The following is a 27,141-nucleotide window of genomic DNA, read 5'->3' as shown; positions in this document are numbered from 1 at the left end:
GCTCTGCCCCGAGCTCTGAGAGAGGAAGGCGCCCAGTCTGACAGGAGTGAGCACACAGACTTATTCTGGCATCTTTTGCAGGGGGGTCTAGCCTGCGGCCCGCGGACTGCACGCAGCCCAGGATGGCTGTGAATGAGGCCCTACACAAAATCCTAACTTTACTTAAAACATTATGAGATTCTTTTGTGATTATATTTCACAATGTATTTAATGTGTGGCCCAAGACAACTCTTCTTGTAGTGTGGCCCAGAGACATCTCAAGGTTGGACACCCCCATCAGAGTGTTGAAAACAAATTAATATTTATCTATTTAAAGCTTTTATAAATAAACTGCCCCATTTACATTTTGTTTTCCGTGGCTTATATAATATTTCACAAGTTTAAAGGTCACCCTTTAATTTTTTTTGATAATAACTGGAATATGAGTGGATACTTTTTACAAAAACACTTTTATTGTGGAAAATTTCAAACACAGAGGTCTTTTGAGTGCCAGGCATTTCTGGCCTTTGTGTGACTTGCATGTTGATTCTGGGTGTCTGCCTGCCCCGAAACATGCCACCCCAGCGTGCTCCGTCCCTGCCAGCTCCGAGCCTGGGACCTGGAGGTTTAGAGAGTGAGGGTTCTGACTGCTGCCTGTGGTTTACTAGCAAATAGGAAATTAAAAGGTAAAACTGGAGAAGGTAGGTGACAGGGAGCAGAGGGGGAGAAAGAAAGAGGGCCACTACTGCAGGACTCACTGGCTCTTCCCTCCCCGTGTAGGGGGGAGTCTGTGGGGACTCAGGGCCCAGGCCCCTTGTGGAGGAAGAGCTGCTCCCAGAGCTCCCGCCTGCTTCTCCTGTCCCTGGGGTGAGGTACCTAGCGCTCCTCCTCCTTCCTCTTGGTTCATTGCTGCTTTATTGCCTCTGAGGGTTTTGGCTGCAGGAAGGAGGGGTCGCTTTGCATCTGTACAAAAACGTTAAACTTTCCCTGGAATTGCTGCAGGCCCTTTATTGCGCTTCAAACAAAGAAATTACATCTGCCCTGGCTACCCCTCCGTTTACCTCTGTCTGGCCCTCTGCAAGGATTTTATCAGTGTTTACTTTTTCCATTTTATGTATCTACTTTATTATGTATCATTTAATATAGTGTTCTATTTCTTGTGTATGTGTATACTTTTTATATGCATTTGTATAAATTTACAAACACTTCTACCCATGATTTTCCTAGTTCATGGAGTAATTCTCCATTTCCCCACTCCTTTTAGCCGTTCTTCCCTAAGTCTGCCAAGGGCGGAGATTTTACTGGGCCCTGACCACTTCCTATTTGCCAAGCAGAAGCAGCCCGCTTGTGTGTGTGGTGCTAAGACCACACAATGAAGACTCTCCCCTGGTGCAAAAGGTCAAAGGGAGGTCACTAAGGGTGCTGGTTGTCAGCACAGGAATGCCACCACTTAAAGGGCCAGAGAGAAAAATGAACAGCATTCCAGCTGGTTGGTGCAGAGTCATTGCTGAGATTTAACTTTAGAAGCCTGGCGTGACATCTTGTGCTGTATGTTCAAAAGCCCAGCCCTGGCCTGCTGTTTAAAAAGACAGGTGTTCCTGCCTAATGACGTTTCCTTAGCTTGACATTCCATACTGATAGGCTGAGCACATAATTTATGGTCCAAACAGAGACGCATTTGAGAGTGGAAGAGGATGTTACTGATCATTTCCCTGGAACAATAGGTGTAAACTGGAACTGTCCCTGTCGAACCAGGGTGGGTGGTCACCTGACTTTACCACAGTTCTGGAATTTCCACACACAGGATGGGAGTCATGTTAAGATATTCATGACTCCCAGCGATGAGTGTTTTGTGGTTATCCCTGGCTTGGGTAAAATGATGGTCAGTTAGTTCGGTGCTGGACACACACAGGCATTGACAGTTGGCCCAGAAGAGTGATCAGAAGGGATGGTGCTGAGTCAGAGCTTCTGTCAATGGTGGTCTGTTTAAAAACAGACCTGGAGTGCATTCAGAGACACCCTCGCCCCCGCCCTGAGTGGGTGAATCACTCATTTTGTGTGTGAGCTAAGTGTGACTGGAGCCTTGAATCAGGATTTGTCAACACTCAGGACCTGGCCTGCATCCCACCCTTCTTTACAGGAACTCAGAAGGGGGTCATTGTGCTGCCCCGCCCCCAGTCACAGAAGAAGAGGGGTGAGAAAGGCCTTTTAGCTTCAGTCCTGCTCTGAGTAAGGAGAGTCATTCTGGTCAGAGTCCTCTCCTGCTCCTGGCCAGCTTCCCGCCTGGTCCCCTCCCCCCACCCCCTGAATCAGTCTGGTGTCCCAGAAGGATGAAGAATGTTCTTCTGCACTTAGATCCCCCAGATAAAGCCCTGGCACCGTCACTGTATGTTAGAGGAGTTGGTCTGCACTTGTTCTTAATTATTCTGTGATGCTAGGTTACAATGCACTTTTAAAAGGAAATTTAAGACTATCTTAAAATAAAATATATTCTTTTAACTTTTTCTGCCCTCAGAAAGAATGTGCTAAAGCATATCTTTTTCTTGCAACCTGGAGTTTTATGCATATTGCACATATATTTTAAATTCCCTTGATTTTCAGACGCACCCTGGGTGAAGTGCCAACTAACTGTGACACAGACATCGTCAGGCCGCTGCCTCCTAGTCCCTGGTTTTCTGGCACAGCCTCTCAAAATAACCTAGATAAAAAGCTGGTTACACGCTGATATTTTCAGTCTGTGTGGCCTAAATTTCCACACTGATCATGACATACTGCCTGGAGCTTCCAATTCTCATTGGATTAAAAAAGGTTATTCTGAAGAGGATGGGGCAAAGAGGATGACTGGCTGTCCCACTCCCCTTCCTTCGCCGCGCCTCGGCACTGAGGCCATCCTGGCCGCAGCCAGGACCCGTACCTAAATAGGTAGGTTGGCTTGCGTTCGTAAAAATGGAACCTGTGCTGGACGTCTGTGGGAATCTCGATTTTGGCATAAAAACATCAGAGAAGGAGGACATGTGTTAGAACTGTCTGATCTTTGAGTATGAGAATAAGGGTGGATAGTCTTAATTTTCTTGGGAAATTTATTATTTTGGTTGGCTTATTTGTCTGCATCTGTGGAAATCTTTAATTTTGTCCAGCAAAATTCTGCATAAAAAAAGCAAAGGTGTAAAGAACATGCAAGAAAAGGGCAGTCGTACACATTCACTTTCAGAATTTTCCTTGGTTCCAGTATACGTATTGCAAAAAAATAACCAACAGTGGGGCATTACAATGCAGATTTTAGTCCTCTGTTCGCGCTGTGCCTCCGCCTCTCTCTCTCTGTAGGACATGCAGCTAACTCTACAGCCTTCCTGACGTTATGAAAAAGACGCCTTATTTAAGGGTATAGGATGAATGTTGGCAGTTTCTGCAGACACCGTGTTTGTTCTTAAATGCCCTGGGGGGCGGCAGGAGAACGCTGACGAGGGAAGTCCTTACGGATGGTGGCCCGGTGGATGTCGTGCTAGTGCCCGTCTCAAGGCTTTGGCATCTGCTGAAACTGAAGGTGGAACTCCACTCAAGTCTTTGTGGGCCCCGCGAGAAAGCAGGTGCTTCCCTGGAGCACAGATGAGTCGGGGAGCTGGTGATCTGATCCCAGCAGCTGTCATCAGGGTCCCAGAGATCCTGGCACCAGCCTGTAGAAGCCTCATGGTCATCCTGTGATTTGTCCAGTCTGAGCACTGTGATGACCCTCCTGCCAGGTCGTGAATGGCCATGAGCATCTGTGGTCGGGTGCAGCGTGTTCTGGGCCAGGTGGTCCTGCAGGTGGTACATGGGACCACTCACATAGGACACGTGGCCACAGTTGCCCCAGGGCAGCTTTTTGAAGCTATTTCAGCACACTCTGAACACTCTTGGCTTCCTCTTCCTTGCTTTGCTTTATAGACCAACGTTGGGCATATTTAAAGACAAGAGTAGAGGATGTTGGCCAAGTTCAGAATTGGAGTGGGTATCAGGAGCCATGACCGGACACAGAACAGAAGTCAGGAGAGGGGTCGGGGGTTTCGTGGTCCGGCTCGGCTGTGACAGCATGTTAGCGCGGTGACTGCTGTTCACTGAGGGCTGTGTGTGGGTAAGAAACAAGGGTCTCTGCCTGGGGTCTCACATTTACGTGGACGCCCCTCCAACACCCCGCTGAAACGGTTATTTTCTTTATTTTGTAGATGAGAGGGCTATAAACCGACTCAGTGACATCAGCTCTTAATTTGCTGAAGGCCAGGAGGCCAGTGGATGTTGAAGTGTTGGGATCTGGACCTGGCTTGGTCTAACTCTGAAGCTTAATGTGTGGGTTTTTTTGGACTGTGTTCCTTCCTTTAACTTTCATGTTTCTTCCAGCTAAGCTCTCAAATCCTGGGGTGTGGAGAGAGAGGTATGACTGGGGACAAAGAATATATGCCTGGTGGCTCCAGCCCGGTTAGGAGGGCACAGAAAGGAGGAGAGTCTGAGTACAGGGCAGACTGGGTCAGAGGGGAGCAGTGACAGTTCCCTGGGACAGAGCTGCCCCTGCACGGCCCTGGAGCTGAGCTGGAGGCAGGTGCGCACCAGGTGGGGACGTGGGCATACTCTGGCTGGCATGGCTGCTGTGTCAGTGACTTTGAGGGCCCTGTCTCGGGTCTGTGCTCACCCCGAGGGGAAGCAGAGTGAGCGGGGTCCATGCCACCATGCCGGCCTGGGACACGACCTCGGCAGCACAGGTGAAGAACAGTGACACTGAAATCCTCTTTGGGGATTCACCTGATTCCTGATGTATATGTTAGTGGTGTCCAGTTTTGCCAAAATGTATTTTGGGCCATGATTACAGACTTTTATGGAAAGTTGTCCAACTTTGGCTCCGTTTTCAAGAAACAGCATGCTTTCCCCTTTCCAGCTTATCCTCAACCGTCTTCAGGGGCTCATGACAGTCGCGCAGCTGACAGGCGTGGTGGTGGGAACATGGCGCTTTCCTTTTCGTGGAAAAAAGCTCCGGTAGGTTTCTCATGGCGCAGGGCAACAGGAAAGGAGAAGAGAAGTAGTTGCTGGATTCATCTTTGTGACTCGCAGTGTCGGTTGGGCTCTGGAGCCCCAGCTAACAGCACAGCAGTACAGTGGGGCGACCCCACCCCTCTCCCAGGCCCGGGGCTGGAACTCAGTGTTGAGGGGCAGTCACAGACCAGAGAGACACCTCGAACTTGAAAGGGAAGAAATCCCTAAATATAACTATAACCATTTATTTTTAAATACCTTGACCCTTAAAATGCCTCTTCTTTGCTGTCCCTCTGCCAACACCATTTAGAAGGTGAAATTTCTTTCCCTAAAACTTCAGTTTATTCCAGTTTTGCCTGTTGGTGTCCAAGTGTCCGGAACTGCAGAAGCTGTTTTCCGAGGAGCCTTTGAAATATCTGAGCACCGTGACCAGGTCCCCGCTGGCCTCGGGCCTTTCTTCAGACACCCACACTTCCCCTCACTGTGCTCTGGTAGGGAGGTGGCGGGGAGGTGGCACCCGTGCAGAACACAGAACCCCGGGCCTCACCGTCGAGACCCGTGCGGGGCACGACTTGCTCCTGTCAGAGCTCCGGCTCACAGAACTCTCCAGAATGCCCCTGTTTTTGTACCTTTGTCTTCTTTTTTCACACAGGCCCTTCCTGCCTTGCACTTAAGACATTATTAACATTTCATATGTAAAAGCGACTTGATACATATCGTTGAATTGTATCTTATTGTTCTCAGTGCTTCCTGTTCAGATCTTTGGATAGTGTGCATTCCCACCCAGCACGATAATCATTTCCCCGAGCTGTGTGGGTGAGGGTTCGATGACCGGGGCTTTCCGTCTTGTCTAAGTCCGTACCAGCAGGCTCCAAGGAGAGGGGCGCGTGTTTGGGATGGGGAGGCGCCCACTCTTTGCGGTCTCCTTGACCCTACTCAGGCTCAGCGGGGAGCGGGGACACATGTGGCCCAATGATGCATCTTTTACTGAAGCAGCACTTGCCTCCTGGGTTGCCCGATGGAGACAGTGGGACCTCAGGACAAACTTACACCCGATGTGAACTGTGGTTGGAGCGTGGGCGGGCTAGGGAGGTTTTCAGAGTGAGGAGACCGTGGTTCCATCGTTTCAGAGTGTCGTCTCTTCTTGTTCGTGGGTGTGGCTAAAAATTGCTCTTGTAATAAATAGGGACCTGATTGAATGATGATGGTATAAATTCTGTGCCTTAATTTTGTTAAGAACTGAAGGATAAGAATCAGTGAGAAATTTACGTGTAGAGGCTCGGTCAGTGGGAAGTCATCATTAATGAAAAAGGATGGTGTTCTCATTTTATGTCCTTTTTTCTATGATTAATCTAATGATTTTTCAACATTTTGTTTTCCTTTCTAAGAAATCAGCTATTGGAAAGCTCACTAGCACTTCAGAATTCACTTCGTTTCTCCTGACAGGTGCAGTGCTCCCTGGGAGCACGTTGGGTTTCCAATGATTTTTTTAATCCTGCCCCGGTTTTTCTGGAGGATTCATAAGGATGACAGGAACAAATGCTGCTGAGAACGTCCGTCCGCATGGCCATCACCCCCCTCTGGAGCAGGGAGGGCAGGCAGAGGCACGCCCCCTCCTCCCTCCGACGCGCTGGGCTGTGGCACTCTTTCTCTGAGTGGGGACAGGCTCCCATCCTCCTCGCCCGGCCCATGGGCAGCACTGGGGCTGACGGCCCTGGGCCTGCAGGTGGAGCCCAGACGCCCCCTGTGGTCTGGGGACGTGGGGTGTCTTCTTGAGGTGTTCCAAAGGACGCCTGCTCTTTCCCCTTTCCCGTGGCTAGCCCCTCCCCACAGCCAGGCGTGCTCCCTCTGGCCTGGGCTTGTGCAGAAGTACAGTCTTAATGAAACTTGCCTCAGTTTCCCTCACTGGAAGCCGTGACTCACAACCTCTGAACTCCTGTGGCTCTGCGGTACTGGGGTTGTGCTGGCGAGGTCGTTTTTTGTGATTTGTTTTCCCTCTCTGTTAACCTGTTAAGCCACATCGAGACTTAAACAGGTTGTGCCCTCCCCCCCTTTTTTAGTAGTAGCAGTCCCTCGCAGGTCTCTGGAGGTGGTTTGTTGCTGTCCTGGGGCCCTGGGGGACACTGCCAACTATTAACCCCCGACAAACTTACTCCTGCACTGTGTGCTCAGTGGCCTTTTAAAGAAGACTTCTCACTGACCTTGACTGCTTGGTTCTAAGCCAGAGGAGCAGTTGTCCCAGAGCAGCTGCTGGTTCAGGGAGCTGGGTTCCATGTCTACGGAAAATCCAGCCAGTTGCTAGCTGAGCCCTTGCGTGCTTTGTCCTTTGGGAATTTTGATTGTTTTTGTTAGAAGAGCTTTGCTGCTCACCTTAGCAGCAGCAGCATTTGCAGGGCTGAAGGGAATACACACACAGTGTGTCCTCTCTGCAAAAAGACAACTGGCAGCTGCTGGAAACGCTTTGTCCTTTGGCTGCGAGGCTGCCCCTGCTCTGCAGCTTCTGTCCAGCCATCCGATCACGGGGCTGCCATCCTGCAAGGTGCCTTTCACTGTTCTTTGATCCACCAAAGGTATTTAACTGTGTTGCTGAGGCTTTGGACTTGCGATTTTTGTCATACTGAGAAAATTATACAGCTTTAGTGTGCTGGGATATGTTTGCATCTGCTTCATAGGAATGCTGTATTACAATTCAGACTTCGTTGGTTTGGAGGAGCCTCAGTTTCCTTGCTAACTGTTCCTGTCCTCATATGATTAAAATCTTGTCCTTTAGAGGAAAGATTGCATTTTAACTTCTTTTAAATGCTCCTGACAAGAACTTCCTTTATAGAAGATTCTGTTGTTTCTTTTCGGTACACACTGTATGTGGAAAGTTCTTGGTGTTCCAGGAAACATTTTTTAAAAAGAAATTTAGGTCAGTGGGAGTGAGGGCAGACGCTCTCTGGGCTCGTTCTCACTCACCCCGTTTCAGCTTCCGTCAAGCACTGCTCTGCCTTCCCCGTGGTCTCCACGCTTCTCGGCTTCCGTTGTTGTCGTGTTTGTTACTCGCTTTTGCAGTTCTGAACCCTAAGTAAAGGTCGGACTCATGCTGTGAACAGCCTGCTGTCAGGGAGCCACATGCGCAGTGTGACATCTGTGCGGGGCCTGGCAGGTGCCTCGTGTGCAGGGTCCCAGCCCCCTGTGGCTCACAGACAGGGCCGGTTGTAAATGGACCTCGCTCCTGAGCAGTGCACACTTTAATCTGTTCGTGCGAATGTGCCCCGTGGTCATCGGTGGTTCAGCATTTTTACTTCACTAACCTTGTTTGTACCTTAAAGTGGTGTAACATTTTTTGGTGACTGTTGGGTCTTTTGTGCGGGTGCATGTGTAATTGCAGAGAAGCACATGTGTTATTGGGTTTTGCCCTGTTGATGAACAGAGTGAAGTGACAAACAGAGATAGAGAGGATGTGAAAAAGGGAAAGACCATTTATTTAAAGCTGTTAGTGATAATTATTTGTAGTAGCAGTTGCCATGATTTTAGACATGATTTAAAAATTCTGAGCTTCCGTCTCATGTACTTAAAAATTTTTAGCCCTGGCTGGTGTAGCTCAGTGGATCGAGCACGGGCTGGGAACCAAAGTGTCCCAGGTTTGATTCCCAGCCAGGGTACATTCCTGGGTTGCAGGCCATAACCCCCAGCAACCTCACATTGATGTTTCTCTCTCTCTCTCCCTCCCTCCCTCCTCTCTCTAGAAATAAATAAATAAAATCTTTAAAAAAAAAAATTTTTTGCCCAGTGTTCAGTGCGTAGGATTTTTACACCCAGGATTCCTGTAGTTTAGACTTCTGTGGCTCTCATCATCGGGCCATTGCTGTGACTTCCAGTGTCTGTAAAACTTAGTCTGAAAATTGATCAATGCTTTTATGAGCCAAGTATCTATCTGTAACAGTATCTGAGGTAATGAGTAACTGTAGATACTGTTACTTTCTGAAATCTTCGTGCATCTTACAACAGATGTTTATTTAATGTGTTACTATCTCCTCTCCTACCCAATACAAAGCTGTCATTAAATCTTGAATGTGTCTTATAATCTGTAGCATACAGAATAGAGGGGGAAAAGGAATGATTTGCTGATGTACTTCAGTGGAAAATGGAGCAGTTTGCGTAACCAGCCTTGGAATGACCCTCAGGCAGACGATCAGCAGGTCCTGGCGTGGGACAAGGTGTGCGTGAGATTGTGTGTGTGTGCTGAGGGTGACTGATCTCCCTAGAATGGAAGTGGACTGTCCGATCTCAAAGGCATTTCACTCATTTTCAGTGACTGAATCCAGAACTCGTGCATCTTTTTACTTTTTCCTTTAAAATATGTGCCCTCCCCTTTCTTTGAGCTGTCTTTTTCTCATTCCTTCCCTTCCTTCCCTTTAATAAAGCCCGAAACAAAACAGAGTTATGGAGGATTACAGAGAGCTTGGTCCTGTTGTTTTCATCCAGATTGAATTCTGAAGACGGTTTAACATCAACTGGAGAGTAAACACATAAAAACACGGGCGGTGCACATGCTTTCCAGTCCTAAGTGGGCTGGACATCCTGCTGGTGCTGGGCCTGCTCCGACGAACAGGTGAAAGGCCTGAGTGGCACAGAGTTGGTACACACGGCCGTGAAAACAGGTGACTGGCTGGGCTCTGAGTGGGCTCATGGGCCCAGACTGGCTGTCACACCCTGGGGAGTACATGCTCTTCTGCCCTGGTGTGTGCCCACATCCCCAGCACACTTTCCCTTGTGTGCACACCCACCCCACTGTGTGCCCATCTCCTGTGCATTCCCATGCCCACCTGCCCCATGTGCAGCGTTCCCTGTGTGCACCTGCCTTGTTATGTGCAGATGCAGGGAAATCCTCTGAGCCAAGGAGCAGGGAGGAATTGGGGGTATTGCTGTTCTTACACCAAACACCTAGGAAATGGTGAGGAGGGGCCAAAAAAATAAGTGCAAATAATGACTAGGAGAAGACAGAAGGAAAGACCAAATTGATGGAAAGGTGGTAGGGGAGTGACTTCTTGGGGGAAAATATCAACATATTTTGAGGCTGGTTTAATGGATGAGAAATAGGCTTGCCTGAATTCAGCTAATTCCAGGCATGTTTTCTTCAACCCTGGCCAGGTAGCTCAGTTGATTTAGAGCATTCTGATGCACCAAGGTTGTGGGTTCGATCCCCAGTCAGGGCACACACAAAAGACATATTTTTTCATAACAAATTTAAGTAAATCATTTTCTTACTGTTAGTTGAAAAAATAAAAAATCATTTGCGTATTTCTTTAGTCTTTACTTTTGCCAGGTAGGTTCTTAAGCCTTGCATTTAACATTTCGTGTTGCTTTTCCTAAAGTTATGAGTGTATGTTAAACAGTTTGTGGCCAGTAATAGAACCTCTAACAGGAGGTATAATAGTCTCCGATGTTTATTTGATGGCTTATAGGTACTGCCCACAGTTATTCTGCAAATCACTTTTTGCTACAGGTGGTTTGATTCAGCAGAGGGAGCGTTGGTGTTGCATGTGTATTTGACATACTATATTTGGACTGCGCTCACAGAATAAACCAACTGTGGGCAGTTGGGGAATGATCTTGTAGTCTGAGTATGTATCTGTAGAACATCTAACAGCAACATGTTTTTCTTGCTGCTCTTACAAATGGGTTGATTTCTCTCATTTGCAAAGTGAAACAGACAACTGTTACTTCCTTGCTTGATTCCTTGAAGCCTTACAAACCTTACTCAATGAGCAGACCCTTTATGGGAGGTGGACATGGGGTGGGGAGTGGGGATTGTGGAGGTTTTTCTTCCAATCAGAGAACTGTTTTGAGTGCCACAGTCTGGAAAGAGCCGTTGGAAACACTCATTCCTAGCTATGCCCTGGTAAACGTTTTCAAAATATTTTTTTAGGCAACTTGGGACTGGGGTGTTTTGAATAGCTTGTTAAACAGACTTTTAAGAGGTAGACCCATTAGCACTACTGAGTAGTGTTTAAATGTTGACTAGCTTCATGAGACTATGCTGGAAAATAAATTGCAAATTCGAGTTAAGTGTGACATTTTATTCGATTTATTTTTTAACTTTATTCCTATTGTTGGCACTATTACAGATGCCCCCGTTGCTTCCCTCCCCACTCCTGTTTGCCTACCTCCTCCTAGCCGCTGCCCCCTTTCCTCTCTGGCCGTCACCGCACAGGTGCAGTGTCTGTGGGTCAGGCATGTATGTTCTTTGGCTGATCCCTGCACCTTCTGTCATCCAGCCCCCTGCCCCAACAGCTGTCAGTTTGTTCCGTGTGTCCAGGCCTCTGTTTCTGTTTTGTTTTGTTCGTCAGTTAATTTTGTTCATCGGATTCCACATATAAGTGAGAAATGTGACATTTTAGAGGCTTTGGTCTTTAGAATCACTCTTTCTGAGCTAGAGGTCAACTAGTTTCTCCCCCCCACCTTTTTTTTTTTTGCCCAGTCATCAAGCTTTAGCAGTAGGCCAGCCTCCCCAAGACTCAAACATATTCCTTTTTTAGAATTAAAAGTACCTGGCCTCTATGATACATAACTGTGAGTCATCCAGTAGATATTAAAGAACTATAAAAACAGTTCAAGATAGTTTTTCACGTTGTTCCAGAGCACAGTCTAAATTTGGACTCATTTGAAACCGAAGTGAAGGCTGTATTCTTGGTGTCCCAGCGGAACACCCTGGTTGGTGCTTTGTTGAGTAGCAGTAGGGTGGGCAGTGTTAGACTCACCTGCACAGAGGCGCTTGGGTTTGCCTGCATTCACTTCTGAAATGACAGCCCCTCATTTTTACATCAGTAACCAATTTCCGACGTTTGAGACTCTTGGACATAAAGCCTCATGGTTTTGTCATACCAGTGTGAACCAGTATTCTGTTTTGTTTTAAAGTAAAGATTTTATTTATTTATTTTTAGAGAGGGGAAGGGAGGGAGAAAGAATAGGGAGAGATGCAAAAGTGTGTGGTTGCCTCACACACACCCCCTACAAGGGACCTGGCCCCACAACCCAGGCATGTGACCTGACCAGGAATTGAACTGGTGACCCTTTCTTTGGTTCACAGACTGGTGCTCAATCCACTGAGCCACACCAGCTGGGGCCAATACTCTGTTTTCATGGTGGGTAAACCCATGTTTATTTATAAAAGTAATATTTGGGCAGATTAGACAGAGCACGAATCCTTGGTGATACCAAGATACGTCAGTGTGGGCAAGTCATGAGACAAAAAAGGTATTTGGTCAGAGCAGCCTAAAGTGATGGATGGGATAGTATTTTATGGAATGTCAGTTGTGGGCTGTCTTTCTTATGTGTCTGATTATGATGTCAAATACAATAAGTTGGTGAGTACTGGAATGTATTATATGCACCACTGTAATACATAGCATAGTACTGCAACTACTGCAAAGCTGATGCCCGGTTAATTGGGGCACTAAGGACTTTTAAGAAAAAACAAGAGTTGCCGGTTGTCTTTCTCTCTGTGTTACTATGAAATTGTAAACCTTCATGTCGTGGGCTTTGTTTGACTTGGCGTTATTGCCCACGGTCCTTAGCACAATATCCAGCATATGCAATAATTGGCTCTTGGGCAGAGAGTACCTTTCAATCAGTTTTGAAAGTTATTATACCAGGGGGTGTGTATAGCAGTCCTGGTCAGTCTTATTTAATCCGAACAAATTATGTTTTCTTTTGTTGTTGGAGTTTTGGAATTTATGAACAAAAATGAACATTTGCAATGGGATTTGACATTTGAATTTTTATTTTAAGTCAGTTCCACATAGAACATCGATTAAGTAAAAGGTGATTCAAATGTTTGTTTAATTTGTATTTCCCAGTGCTTTAAGGGATATTGTTATTTAGGTGTTAACATTGGTGTTTCCCGATTATTAAAATGATGTATTTGCTTAAAAAACAACCACAGAATGAGACATAGGAGGAGAGAAGGAAGGAGTTACTAAAATAATAGAACAAATGCTTCTCCCTTTTTTACAAGGACGAACGTGTTTTGTCATTGAAGTTTTCATTTGTTCTGCTGCTGAGCTCGTCCTGGCTGAGTGGGGAGCAGACACTGCTCTGTTATTTGCTGATAGGAAGCTTGAATCTGTCTTGCTGTTTTTCGTAATGATGACCTCACTTGTCCCCTCGCCAGCCGAGAAGTTACACTGGAACATCAGGATGGACTGTAACTTTGGATTTGTGAATACAAACTTTACAGATCACTACTGTTTTAGTTGTGACATCTGCTAGGTTACTCGCACACACACGCACTGAGAGTTTTAAAAACATTTTGACAAAAATGAGAAAGAGTACACTTGGGGGATCTGAGTAAATCTTTCTTGATACAGTTTCAAGTGACCTTAGAATAACCGCGATGCCAGCTTCTCCCATCGTGGGTGCTGGCCCCGCGCTGCCCGCTATTCTCTGGGCTGCCCTCCTGGCCGGCACTACTGAGTAGTAAGTACACCGTCACCCTCACTCCACAGGTGAGGAGACGGAGGCACAGAGGAAAGCAGACTCAGGTGTGGGCTTAGGTGAGGGAAGGGCATGATTTGCACCTAGGTCGTTGTCCATACTCATAACCCCTTAACTGTAACTGTTTCAAACTAAATAATTTAGTAGACATGAGTATAAATCAGTTTATTTTTTATGTGACATAAAATCATACCCATTGTTTCCCACGCCTTACACGAAGTCTAATGTTCTGAAAGGTGTTTCCTATTTTTGAGTAATTTTTCTGCCCTCGTTTTCCACTGTCACTGTTGATACTTACAAATAGAGGTTTCGAGGGAGAAGGAGGAAGCAAGCTCACCGGTAACAACTTTCGGTCTCATACAGTTTTCCTCCTCATTGCCCATCGATGCTCTGCAGCTTTTCTGCCGCAGTTCTCACCAGTTCCCAGGTTCGTCCCGCGGATCAGATCCCGCGGCGCCTGGGCACGCACGGGCGGGGAGAATTTGGTGATGCAGGTCAAGTGGAAAGACTGTGAGATGAACACTTCCATAAACGCATGCACTTATGTGCCTGTTAAATATATTTTTAGTAGTTGAGCTCTGGCTCATTGTAGTGAAAATGTTTTTCCATGAATAATTCTTTAATGTTGGTCTTGGGTTTTTTGTTTTTTTTTTCTGTAGATGTTACAAGTTTGGCTCTGGTTCCCCCTTTGAAAAACTTATACAAATTGGCAGTTTGGTTTAAGAGTTTTAGAATCGCATGACTTTGGGATTATGTTTATTTCTATTTTTAGTATTGAAGTTAGTATTTTTTTCTATTGTAGAGATTTTAGAATGGGTTTACATGTAAAATTATTCTACAGCAAGCCTAAGCATTAGTGAGTGAGGACATTGGTACATGGCTGGTGGCATTTGTCTCCTTTGAATACCACAGGGATGTCTGGCACTTCTGCTGCCATGGTTTGACACAGCACCTAACACCCCTAGTGCTGTATTTATTAAATTTGAGCAAAAATTACTGACCAACTCCAAATGGGATGTTTTTGAAGCTTTTTTCCCTGACCCCCCCCCCCCCCCAGTATTTCTGTAGCATTGGATTGGAGAGGGCAGAAAAGGATTAATCTTGAAACACAAAAAAATGGCAGTTCCTCTTCATCATGTCAGTGTGTGGCCCGGAGAATTCCCACCTTCTGTTGTACCCACGCCCCCGTGTGAGCGCAGTCCGTTTCCTTGCCCTCGGGAGCGTAGTTTGTGCTGTTTCTGCCAGCCCAGGCGGTAAGGGGTCTGCAGTTCATCTGGCACTGCTGAGGGCCAGGTGCTGCTGTTTTGAACGGCTTCAGAAGTTAGTTCATATCTGGCACAGCCGAATGGCCTTCTTTGGTCAACAGAGCTAGTTTACATAGTAGTTAGTGAATGGGTCTGTGAAGACAGAGTTTACAGGCTTTGGCTAATAGGGGCTCTGACTCCTGAATAAAGGAGAAGCAGTCTGTTGAAAGGGAAGGCTTCCTGCAGCCTGGGGGCCAGGTGGGAGGAGGCCTGCATGGTCAGACCCCGTCCAGTGAGTGGGAAAACTGCATAGCCGTGTAAGGAAGCCTAGTTGTGACCAAGGACATAAATGTCATTTTTTTCCCTTTTTATTGAATATGTCGGGGGTGACACTGGCTCACAAAATTACACAGGTTTCAGGTGCACAATTCTACAACACATCATCTGTACACTGTATTGTGTGTTCACTCCCCTAGGCCGAGTCTCTGACCATCACCTTTTATCCCCCCATTACCTCCCTCCATCTCACCCCACCCGCTCCAACCCCTCACCCCGGCCCTCAGTCAGTCAGCCTGCCCTCTGTGTGTGCGTCTGTCTCTCTTTCGCTTGTTAGTCCATTTTGTTCATTAGATTCCACATATGAGGGAAGTCACGTGGTGTTTGTCTTTGTCCGACCAGCCATACTCTGAAAAGAAAAAGAGTCATCCTTCACAAAATCAACCGCTTACACAAATATTTAAAAAGCAATATCGGTGAACCTCTTTGTTCATGGGAGATCACTTAAAAAAACATGTGTGTGCAAAATACCTGCCAGTACCCGGAGTCAGTCGGAGGAGGGTTGGAGCTGGCTCCCTCCAGGCTCCGTGCTCGTGGCCGCCCTGCAGACGGACCCATGTGCGTTTACTCAGTGTCCGCCTGTTTTAACCGTCCAGGCACAGGCGACTTCAGTACAAATATTTCTTTAATTTGCCTTTTCTGTCTGCTCCGCATTTACTCATTTGAAGACCAACTCAATTCCCTGGAGCGGTGACTTGTGGAACTTCTAATCCTTTGCAAAATACCTGGCTCCCCGATCTTCAGAGAACTCCCCAGATTTTAAAAAATTCCTCCTCGAGAAGTGAATGAGAAGTGAACGGCTGGCCTCACCTACTCAAAGGTATCTCAGGACAGATTTACATACACGCCCCTTCATTTGACACCTGTGGCTTTTAGAAGAAGGCCAAATAACACTGCATAGTAATTTAATCAGCATGTATCCACACAAGTGGTTCTAGGATTTCCCTCCTGAATTAGGTAACAGTACCCTTCCCCTGAGATTGATACATATATTATTAAGTAACTAGCCCAGCCAGTTCTCCTGGAAAGGGGGCAGTGGCCGGCGGAGTGCCACAGCCTCTGCAGGGACCCTCGCCCTTGCCCCGCACCAGGAGGAAGGATGCAGGACATGGGGTTCTGCTTTGTGGCGTGCTGACCAGCAGCCCTGTCCACTGTAGGTCTGCATCTGGGTCCTCCTTCGTGGGGCAAGGCTGGGATTTTCAGGTTCTTGTAATATTTATCAAAAAAACCCACAACAACCTGACGTACTTGGCATGTATGTATGTTGCACTCTCTACCCATAAACATGGAAATGATTTTTTTAGAAATCCCTACGTTACCTACCACAAACCCCTGCCAGTCCAGCAGTGTGCATATTCTTCTACCCCCGTTTGCCGGCCGGCCACAGCAACCTGTCCACTTACTCCATCAGTAGCACACAGAATGTAACTTAGAATGTTTTTTAAGATAAACAGTTAAACCATGGGTGGAATGAGTAAGGAAGCCCACTCCGATGACTAAGCAGACAGTAATTAGGATTAGAGAAGTAAACCACGGTCTCAAGTTGAAGACTGGAAAAGACGGTTACTGTCGAGAATTTTTGTGGTGCTTAGTATGTCTTCCGTAAGCTAGTGGCTCTGCTTCTTTCCCACAGATTCTAGATTTTTGTTGAGTAACCTCTTTGAATACAATAACAACACTAAATAGAGCTTATTATTGTTTAATGTGTTCTCACTCCCACTTCTCTGTCTGTGTCTCTCTGTTTCTCCCTCACCCACCCAAACATATTAGGGGGTGGTGTATCAAAAATGTGGAAAAAATTAGAAGGAATTTAGGAAAAGTAATAACAACTAGGATTAGGTGTTAATGCATCTCAATGTGAAAAAAAAATGAAAGGGAATTCAGAAAGAATGGTGCATCTAACTTTCAGCCATAAGGTGGTTGTATTTAAACAAGAGGAACGTACTTCGCATCTGTGATCATAGCGATGACACTGATGGCAACAGCAATAAAGAGCACTTCCATTTACTGAGTGGCGTGAACGTGGTTTCACTCACATATGAAGGAAGCACCTCAGTAACTTCTTGGAGGTTCCCAAATTATTTGTTGTGCAAACCAGAATGTTTTTTAAAATGAAAGGGAGTGTTGTTCATAACTATGCTGGGACAATAGGTATAGATCAGAATTGGCTGTAAAGCAGTTCTTAAAGGATGTGATGGGACTGTACTGAGTCACTAGCATTGGCCTTCCCACGAGCATTTGCAGGTCAGAACTGGAGGAGGGGAGTGAGGCTCCCCGAATTTCTCTGCTTGGCTGTTGCACTGATTGACCGAAAGTCTACATAGACATTACCTGTCCTCAGCGGAGTTTGGATGGCCCTTAAAATCAAAGTTTTTGAATCTCAAGTGTGGTATTGATTTATTTTTACGATGGCTTGCAAGTTAGAAATGATCACTTTGCAAGGCATAGTTTACTTTGAAGGCAGGAGAGTGATTATAGTTGAAGGAAAGTGTGCCATATATGGCCTTGTTCTTACCAGCTCCGGAGCTTTGGAGAACTCGGGGTGTTTTAGAAAGCTTTCTGCTGGCGGTGGGAACGACAGGGAGGCCCTGCTGGGAAGGAACTCGGAAATCTGTATCAATAATCAGTCTCATTGCAGGAGTTCAGGTTTAGAAATTTCGTCTGCAGACTGCATTTCCATGCAGTGTCTATTAGTAACAATTTTGAATTGATGTTTATTGTGCGATGCATATTTTTGATTAAAATATTTAAAAATTTTTTCAGTTACAGTTTACATTCACTGTTCTTTTGTATGTTTTTATGCAGCCATTAAAGTGATGTAGGTAGTGGAGTACCACTATAGTAATAATAAGGCACCATGGCACAGGGGGATGTTTGCTGTTCATTAGTGCATTGGGCAGCTTACAACGCAGTGCTGTTTCTTGCTTGCATTTTGCTTTAGGAAAAAATATATCCATGGGCACAGGCAGAATAGTGCAAAGATACATTACTAAATTTATTTGAGGATTAGTTAATTTAAATATTTTCTTTTAACTGATGACACATTGACCAGATTTTCTGTTCACATATTCTTTTAAAATATGAACACTTCAAAATGAGCCTTTTTCCTTTTATAAAAGTGGTATCCTCTGTTCTGAAGCTGGCTAGTTCTTTATGTTCAAGATAGTGTTTTCAAATGATGGAATAATTCACTATCATCTCATTCTCATTGTCAAGAACACGATAAGTCAGTCACTGTGTGTCATCTAAAAAGCGCTTTGTAACCAGTTAGGCAGCTGTGTGGTTGGGGAATGTAATAGCCATCAGGCCGCTTCCATTGTGAAATGGAGCAAGGCCACCATATGCGAATCTGATGAGTTGAAATATTTATTCTGCATTGCTGGCTGGGTAGCTCAGTTGGTCAGAGCATTGTCCTGATATGCCAGGGCATTGGGTTCAGTCCCTGGTCAGGGCACATACAAGAAGCAGCCAATGAATGTGTAAGTAAGTGCAATGACAAATCAATGTTTCGCTGTTTCTTTCTCCTTTTCTCGCTCTCTCTAAAAATCAGTAAGTAAAAAAATTAAAAAATAATTATTCTACCTTTAGAATTTAGGAAGTCATAACAAGCTGTGCTCCAGTCCTTTCTTAGGACAGATGAGGTATCCGGTGCCTGGGAGGTTAAGTGACTTACCTGAAGTACGAGTAAATTGAGAGTAAATTTGATGATCTGACTCTTGAGTCCAGTAGTCTTAGAAAACCCTTAATATTGTTCTTGTTTATTAAGTGCCGCCTAACTACGAAGCACTATAAGAACTGTTAAAGAGCCTCACGGCTACATTTGTAGGTTCCATTCATTGGATAATATTCCAAATTTTTATATATAAAAGTTAGCAAAGTCTATTTGGCTGTGGTTGATGATTGGTAACTTCCAGTGACTCTAAATTGGTTTCTTGGTGACCATAGTTGTGAAATGCTGACCAGTCTGCTGCTTAGTGCTCACCTTATAGTTACACTACACTGTTCATCTACAACTGCAGAACACACTTGGTTTGGAAGAATGGAGGCGTGGTCTGTTGGTGCCAGTTCTTCAGTTTGTAAACTCTGAATGAAGACGTGCCTGCCAGGAAGAAAGAATCTGCATGCGCACCGTTACGTGCCCTCTGTAGAATGTCAGGGGCGCCTTTGCTGGTCCTCTGGACTAGCTGACCCCCTTTCCTACTGTCTTAGAGCCCCTCGTCCTGCTTCATCTCACGTGAACGTGGCAGCAGTCACACACACATCCGCCAGGTGCTGGTTTGTCCTGTTCCCAGCTCTCTCCTCAGCTCCCGGCACAGCGTCTTCTGGAGCAGGACAGCAGGAAGATCGAGAACAGCGTTGTCCTGTCCTGTTGTCCTGTCCAGTGCTGTCTGGAAGAGGCAGGGTTCCTCTTGATCCTTACCCCCCCCCCCCCCCGCCACTTTTTTAAAAAGAACATCTGAAGATCTGATTCCTAAAGCAATTATGTATATCACTAGTCAGGGATTTTGGTTAGAAGCAGCAGAAAAATGTTTCTACCCTAAGCATCTCAGATGGTATCAGCGGTACATATTTGTAAAGATCTCTGAAAGGGCTGAGTTTTTTACCCTACTTGCCTGCTGTAGTTTGATGGATGCTGGCAGAAGACACAAGACTCCTGGGTCTGAGATAAAGGACTTTTATTACTCATGGTAACAGTAGTCATGGTATCAGCTTTTCTTTTTGTTTGCACCAGTTCTCCAAGCCCTGATTCCACCAGGTGACGTGCAGGGCCAGCTGACACTTGTACATGTAGTGGCTTGTGTTACAAGAGAAGAACCCAGAAGTCAGGGCGTCCAGACCTCTGATACTGTAAGCATGACTGCTCCTTGCTCTGGATGGAGATGCTGTCTCTGTTCTAAGTCTGTTTGTTGTAAAAGTATTCCTGTAATGATGGTCTTGGAACCAAGACAGTGTCTCCGCTGGCATGAGGTGTAGAGTCTCAAGAGACCCCTGGGAAATTGTCTGCCAACAATACGCATTGTGGAAATTTAGAAAACAATAAAAAATAAGTCACTGTAATCTTCCCATTCTAAGGTAATCACTGTGAAAGGTTTAAAGTACACACTTTCAGTGTTTTATCTCCATGTTGTATAGAACATGTATATATTGAAATTGGTAACATTGTACACTTTGCCTCGTAACTTAATTTCTTTGGCGAATGTTATACTGTGCCTTTTCGCCCTTCCCGGCTGCCGAGGTTCTTCCTGACGTGGTGAAGCATCTTTGCCCCGTCCTCTCTGCCCAGCACTCCATTATACTTAGTGCAGAATCAGAGTTTTAGAGACTCAGGAGGTTTCAGATCATTTGGTCCAGTCCTTTCATTTAAGGTGTTAACGTTCTCATTTAACATAATTACCTCTCGCTGAACACTCTGGGAAACAACAACACAACTTTAATTTGGAACTATGATGGTGGGAATCCGGGGCATTGTACGAAGTCGGTGGGTGAGCTGCACTGCTTGGGCGACTCAGCTCCTGACACAGAACCGTGAGTGTAAGAGCCTCGGCGCTAGGCCCTGACCAGGTTGGTAAACCTGGGGTCTGCTTCTTGGAGCCTCTCGGCCTCCTTGCTCCTGCCAGGTGAAGCCTGCAGTTGCTCCGTGGACCACTCCACTTATCCCCGCCTGCAGTCTCAGAACCCCCCGGAATCAGACTGGCTGTCTTGGGGTGAAGGGGCACAGAGCCCTGGGGAGTACTTGCCCAAACAGAAGTTGGTTTTCAAAATTATTCTTCCAGCCAGACTCAGATCTTTGTGAATAGTGGCAAGGTAGAGCTTTTCTAGACACGTACTTCTCTCAGTTTATTAAAATCTATTGAAAAACCTTTTCTTAAAAGTACCCCTAAAACCTGCATCTCAAGGTGTTAAATATTCATACTTCTAGGTTCCATTAAAGACAGTTATAAGGTATTTATATAAATAGAATTTGCCTTGATTTAATAAAAAAATGGTACTATTAGATTTGGATTAAGGCAGAATCGCTAAATATTCTTTTGAATGGTGTCTTTCTTTTGAAAGGCACAAAGCTGTCTTATCTTGCTTTCAAGAAAATATTATTCTTTGTTGAATGATTTAAGCCTATTAGTTCTTGGAAAATTATAATGATGTGCTGCCTTCACCCAGTCACCCAAGTTCCAGCTTCTTTTACGAAGAGGAGACTGTTGCTGTTAAGGATTATTTCTATTCCGATGTCATTCTGTTGACTGGCCTTTATGGAGGGGATATTTGATACGTTTCATTGGAGCTGTGGAATTATCTCATTGCCATTTGTTTTTTCTGCTCCCTGCCTCTCTCACTCCCCCTTCTGTCCCAGATCTCGAGATTGTGCAGCAGTGGCGCGTTCACCACCAGAGTTGTGCTGGCCTGGAGCAGAGCCTCAGCTGTCTTTTGCCTTTGGCCTGACCATTCTCCTTGCTGTGTGTGTGCCTAGATGGGGAACTGGAGAGAAGGGGTAGGGACAGGGCATTTTAGAATGGGTCAAGGCAGACTTGAAGAAGGAAGGAATGTGGCAGGCACTGGCATGGCTACGGAGTGCCCAAGGTCCATGGTCACAGTTAAGGGACCCACCTGAAGGAGCATTAGCCAGGGGTCAGAGCACAGTTAGTTCACTGAGTGATGAGAGCGGGTCATGATCACAGTGTGCCTGCCACAAGCCAGTGATTCAGACCGACCCCAGATTCTGTCCCTCCGTGGGGACAGTGTTTTCCGGGAGGCAGACATTGTGTACTAAGGACTTTGCATGGTGTGTATGTCAGTCAGGTGCCCCTGCCCTCCCCTCTCCCGCACTTCTATCTGTAAGGACCTTTATTCTGACCCTGAAGGACACTCCTGTCCTCAGCACACTCTCCCCCTCACCCATTCTTCTCCATCCTCAGCTCATAGTGAAGTGCCACTTGCAAGAAGATTTCTCTGACCCCTCAGATCAGGGAACTCCCTGTGAGACACTGCATAGATCCTGTCCTTAATCTTTCACTGTACTTGGCACCTGAATTGAATACTTCCTGCGTTGACTGTATGTTTCATTTTAGTCTCCCCTGTAGCACAGGTATGCTTCTGGGAGCAGGGACTAAATTGTCTGTTTCCTGTCTGGGCTCCCATGATCTGAGATGTGTTGGCAGTTGTAAGTGTCTAGTAAATATCTATCTGCTCACTAAGTGGGTCGGGCTTAGTATTTCCCCAGTGGTCCTGGATCAACCTAGAAATTGGTAGGTGGATCTGCAAGTAGAGAGTGAAGGACCTGACAGCTGGGAGTTGCTAGGGGAGGAAGACAGAAGCACATACAATAAGGGGGGTGGTCTTAACAATACTGGGTTTTTGGTTCATAGTGTCAGGTTGGCCAAAAAGTCTGCTTAGTTTTTTCTGTAAAATAAAAGACTCATTTTTCATTTTCACCAACGACTTTATTGATTTGGGTATTTTATGTTGACTGTCTCCTGCTATTGGCTTCTAGTGGGTAGAGGCCAAGGGTGCTGCTAAACATCTTCCAGTACATAAGACAGCCCCACAGCAAAGAATTATTTGGTCAAAATGTCAGTAGTACCAAGAAACTTCTCAAACCACTTTGACATGTTCAGTTTGTCACAGCACCTTCTGCATACACTCATGAATCTTTTTGTGTGTGTGTGTTTCAGTTGCATTTTCACCCTTCTTGAAATAATAAAGCATACACCAAAAACGTTACGTATTTTCTTTATCTTCAATATCAAAACGGCTGCACAAAAATTCACCAATTTTGATAATTCAAAAAAAAAAAGTGCACTGATATGACACCTGTCACAATACAGGCTAACACAATTGTTTCAAATGAAGTTAAAGACCACTAAGCACTACTAGAGCCATCTTACAGAAAAAACTAAATGAACTTTTTGGCCAACTTTAGTACATAATCAAGCTATTCATCCAGTAAGAGAACTCCTCTGGGCTTCTTCTTGGTGCTGTTGCTGGTGTTAGAGGCTAGTGTCGGCACCAGCATATGAACACATCACCAGTTAGTGGGTTAATTTTTCTTCTTTTTTTGTTAACTGAGTTTTTGCTTTTTCAAAGTTAGCTAAACATTTTATGTCCATACTTAAATGTTTTAAAAATCAGTATTCTTTCAAAGATAACTGTATCCAAAAAAGAAAACTTATTTCTGATCTCCTGTTCATTTTAATTTAAGAAGATTTTGCTTCTGTTTACCATACAACAAAAGTTAAAGTTGCAGCTACCATAGAAGTATTTTTAAATAGGACTCCTAACATTGAGTTGATTGCAGGGAAGTACGTTGCATTTTGAGTGCAACACTGTGCTCATGTTATGTCCTGCAGTTGTAAGATGTTGGGCTGCACTGTTTGTTAGCTTTGAGGATTAAGTGGAGCTGCTGTCTGTCATCACAGGACCTTTTCCTGGAAGGGGAGGAGCTGTGGTCCCAGACTGTGCCTTACTTGGATAAAAGGAGAGGTTCTTTTTATTGCTTCACACAGTCAGATTTACTTTGAACAGATTAGTGAATTGCTTCTCATTTATTAACTCTGAATATATTGCCCAGTTTTCTTAAAATATGGATTATCTTCAAATCACAAACTTACATAAATAAAAGCAAAAACACAGAAGTGATCGAAAATCTGAGCCCCGTGGTATGTATAGATGGACCAAAGTGGCAGCCACATTTACTTTGCTGTGATAATGTTACGGACAAAGATAAAAATGAAAGTCCTGTTACCCCGTGCAAGTGGCATGTAGACAGCCCAGCATTCCTCGCTTGTTCTAAGGGCCTACCCACAAGCTGAAACAGTTTTAAATACCATGATTCCTCTTGGCACACACAAACATGATGTATCTCCAGTTAGTCACTTACCATTTTTATTTATGATTTTATTTATAATTTTTAAGAACCGTCCAGTCAACCCATGGAGTTGTGAGAAATAAGAAGTCCTTATTTTGAGCTACTGAGTTTTGGAGTGGTTTGTAAATGCAGGAATTATATAGCTGATAACGCCAGGTATGCTTGTAACTTTTTCTTAAATGGAATAACCAAGTTTCACTATTGTATTTCCCTATATACTTGGCACTGAATAATTTACTTAATTCCCAAATTCTAATCTGTTCTGAAAGAATAACATTAAGAGTTCCCAGAGAAGGTGCCACAGGCAGCAGTGGGCACCTTGGAAAGAGAGCATCCAGATGGCCTTGCGCGCGGGTGGCGTTTCTGGAGTGGGCGCTGGAGGTAGTCCAGCGCTTCCCGAGGCAGTTACTCTGAAGGTAACATGCTGGGGTATTTATTTTGGCATCTCTGTTAAAAATAAATAAGAGTAAGAGGGAAAACAAACAGCTTCATTCCTTGTTTCCAGACCCCTGTCCCCTGCCCGCCTCCCCGCTCAGGACTGCAAACGCCTGGCAGTCACCACCTCAGTCCAACAGTGGTTTTCCAGAATCGGATCGGGGGTGGTGTTCTGCAGAAGGTGATTTCTGGTCGGATGTTTCTAGTTTTGTATGTAATGATGGAATAATGCTATGAAGACAGAGATCTTCTACTTAAATGACCTTTTTGTATTCTTAGTGTACTAGTAATACATTGTAAGAAGCAGTGTTTTCAACAGTTTCGTTTTGCTTGTGAACCGTCCACCAGTGCTCTTGGCACCCTCAGAATGTGACAGTCCTGGAGGGACTTGCGACCAGCCCTGTCTAGGAGAGCCGGGGGCATGAGCAGGGTGTCCTTGTCCCTGTCCTCAGCCTGAGCCTGGGTCCCTCAGGGCTCGCGCCGAAGCTGCCCCGGCCTGGCCACTTCCTCAGCCGGGGGTGAGGGGCGTGCAGGCTGATGGCTGTGGGACAAGCGAGGAGGAGTGCAGCACAGAGTTCGAGGAGGAAGGTGTGTTCCAGTTGGCTATACAGTAAAACTCGTACTTTCTGGTTTGTTTCTGGGTTTCCACACCACCCCCCAAAAGAAAGCTGAACTGGTGCCTTTTCCCTTTTCATTATTTTGTTGTTAGTTTGCACCTTAGGAAACATCTGGTATGTTTGAGTAAAAGCAGCTAAGGTAGGAAGCTCTGCAGCTCCCTTTCTAGGGTCTTGGAGGGTGCCCTGCCTGTTTCTAGACCTTGGTGAAAGTGTTAGGATCTGCTAGTCAGTGGCTCTAGACTTTTTAAAGTGGCTGATGCTTGGGAAAGAAATGCTTGTTTGGATTGTGTGTTTTGTTTGAAGCCAAAAAAGTGTCATCTGTGGTTTTGCTGCTACTAGATTTTACCCTGACCTCACACCATGAAATATTGGTTTGGAAGGCAGCAGCCTGCCTTTTTCCTGCCAATGTAGCTTGGGAGCCCGGTGGAGGGAGCAAAGGGTTCTGGGTTACTAAGCCTGTGGGGTACACAGCAGGAAGGGCTCTAACACTTCTCCATTTGTGGGTGCAGAGGACTGTGACTCGATCCCTTTCGGCTGGCTTTTCTTTATGACGGGTGACAGCTGTAAGCAGGGCCCCCCTGGGCTGCAGAGACAGGTGGTCACTGCACTGTCAGTGCAGGACTCATGCGGGAGTGTGCCCTTAGGTATGGTGAGAACATACCTAATTAAAGAGGGGTTTGGAGAAATGGATGATAGAGATTTGGGGAAGAGGTTGTCTTAAACAAGAGCACTGTGTTGAGCCCATCTCCCAGTCAACTGTCATGCAGATTTTTTGACACAGAGGTAAAGAACAGGCACAGTGTTGTAGCCTGAAGAGTTGTCCTGAGGGCGTCCTGGTTTTAGAGCAGTGACTCTGACCTGGGCGGGGGACATCACCTGTCTTTGCCTCAGTTTCTGCTCCGTAAAGTGGGGATGGGTAGTCAAGTACTCACACGTAGGTTTGCTATGGTGATTAGACCACCTGCTGTTGTGAACTGCCTGGAATAGGCCCTGGTGGCACATAAACATTGCGTGTGTTTTATTAGCACCACTTGTCAGGGCTATTTCTCAGACTTGTTAGAAACCCAGTGGCCATGGCGTTGCCCTCTTCCAAATCTCTGCTTCCAGGCTTTCCTTCCTGCAGGCCAGTATTTGTGGAGCAAAGGGAGGTGCCCACGGTTTGGGGAGGGCACAGAACTTCGTTGTCCTGAAGCATCAGCTGTTGCCGGAATTGTGCAAAGAACATTGTTGTAGGGAGCGTCTGCGTCGGGGCCTGAGCCTCGAGTCGGTGGGGCTGGCGGAGCCTGCCCGTCGCAGGCTTCCTTGGCTGTGTCTTTCGTGACCTGGAAGTTCTTTGGAAAAGAGAACATGTGATCCAGAGAAACAGGGATTAAAAATTTATCAGCATGGCGAAGCAGTTAACTGCTTCATTCAGAAATCTTCACGACAGGAAACAGTAGCTCCTCAGGGCTGCAGCAACCTCACAAGTAAATACTGCTGTCCATTAGGTTCACAGCGAAGACCTGTCTCATATCCCTTGTTCATCAGCCAGAGATGGAAGGATAAAAGCTCCTGGCAAAAACAGGAACCTTCAGTTTGTATTTGCAACTAAATTTAATTCACGCAAAGCTGCATATCACACTCCATAATAACTCATTAATGTTTATTATCTGGCCACTCTATGTTGTTAACACAGAAGAAGTACTCGTATTTTAGAACATACCAATTTTTTCTTTTAGAAATGTACTCTTTAGGGAAAGAAGTGTCTTTAAAAAACATTGAACACATTGCTCAGTTCCTCTGGATTCCTGCTGCAGTCCTGCGAAGTTTGCATTCTCGGCACTCAGCTTACAGTCAGCCCCTCCAGATGTTTGTCATACTCAGAAGTGTAGCACTAGTAGTTTCTTTCCCATGAGGCTCTCCGGGGTCCCAGGAGCCCCCTTTCCCTAATGGCCTGCCAGCCTCCAGGGCGTCTCTCGTGTCCCTTCTGTTCTGGCACACAGGCAGCCTGACAGTTGGCTGCCTTGCTCCTGAAATTCGCCATTCCATTTTGATGACATCTTTGTGCAACATGCACGTGACTGCTACATATTCATTGTCTGGGTGAGGCAGAGCCTACAGTTTGGAGTGTAACATTTTTCCAACCACTTTATTGTATGTTATTCCTGCGCCCTGCCAAAAAAGAAGAAAATAAAACTCTCTGAAACAT

General features: G+C 45.7%; 1 protein-coding gene and 1 long non-coding RNA gene across 7 annotated transcripts in view; both read left to right on the top strand.

The window, feature by feature from the left end:
• Positions 1–27,141, top strand: part of TRIO (trio Rho guanine nucleotide exchange factor) — a 326,106-nt gene that overhangs the window by 27,385 nt on the left and 271,580 nt on the right. The gene's annotated exons all lie outside the window — the stretch shown is intronic.
• LOC118499425 lies at positions 238–25,812 on the top strand. Its single transcript, XR_004901903.1, has 3 exons — positions 238–1,034; positions 13,969–13,971; positions 25,802–25,812. It is a non-coding gene; the product is annotated as an uncharacterized LOC118499425 (long non-coding RNA).

Source organism: Phyllostomus discolor, chromosome 3 (assembly GCF_004126475.2).
Source record: "Phyllostomus discolor isolate MPI-MPIP mPhyDis1 chromosome 3, mPhyDis1.pri.v3, whole genome shotgun sequence".
In the NCBI taxonomy this organism is placed as follows: Eukaryota; Metazoa; Chordata; class Mammalia; order Chiroptera; family Phyllostomidae; genus Phyllostomus; species Phyllostomus discolor.
The sequence above is the reverse complement of the archived record's forward strand: the minus strand, read 5'-3'. Positions and strand labels throughout refer to the sequence as shown.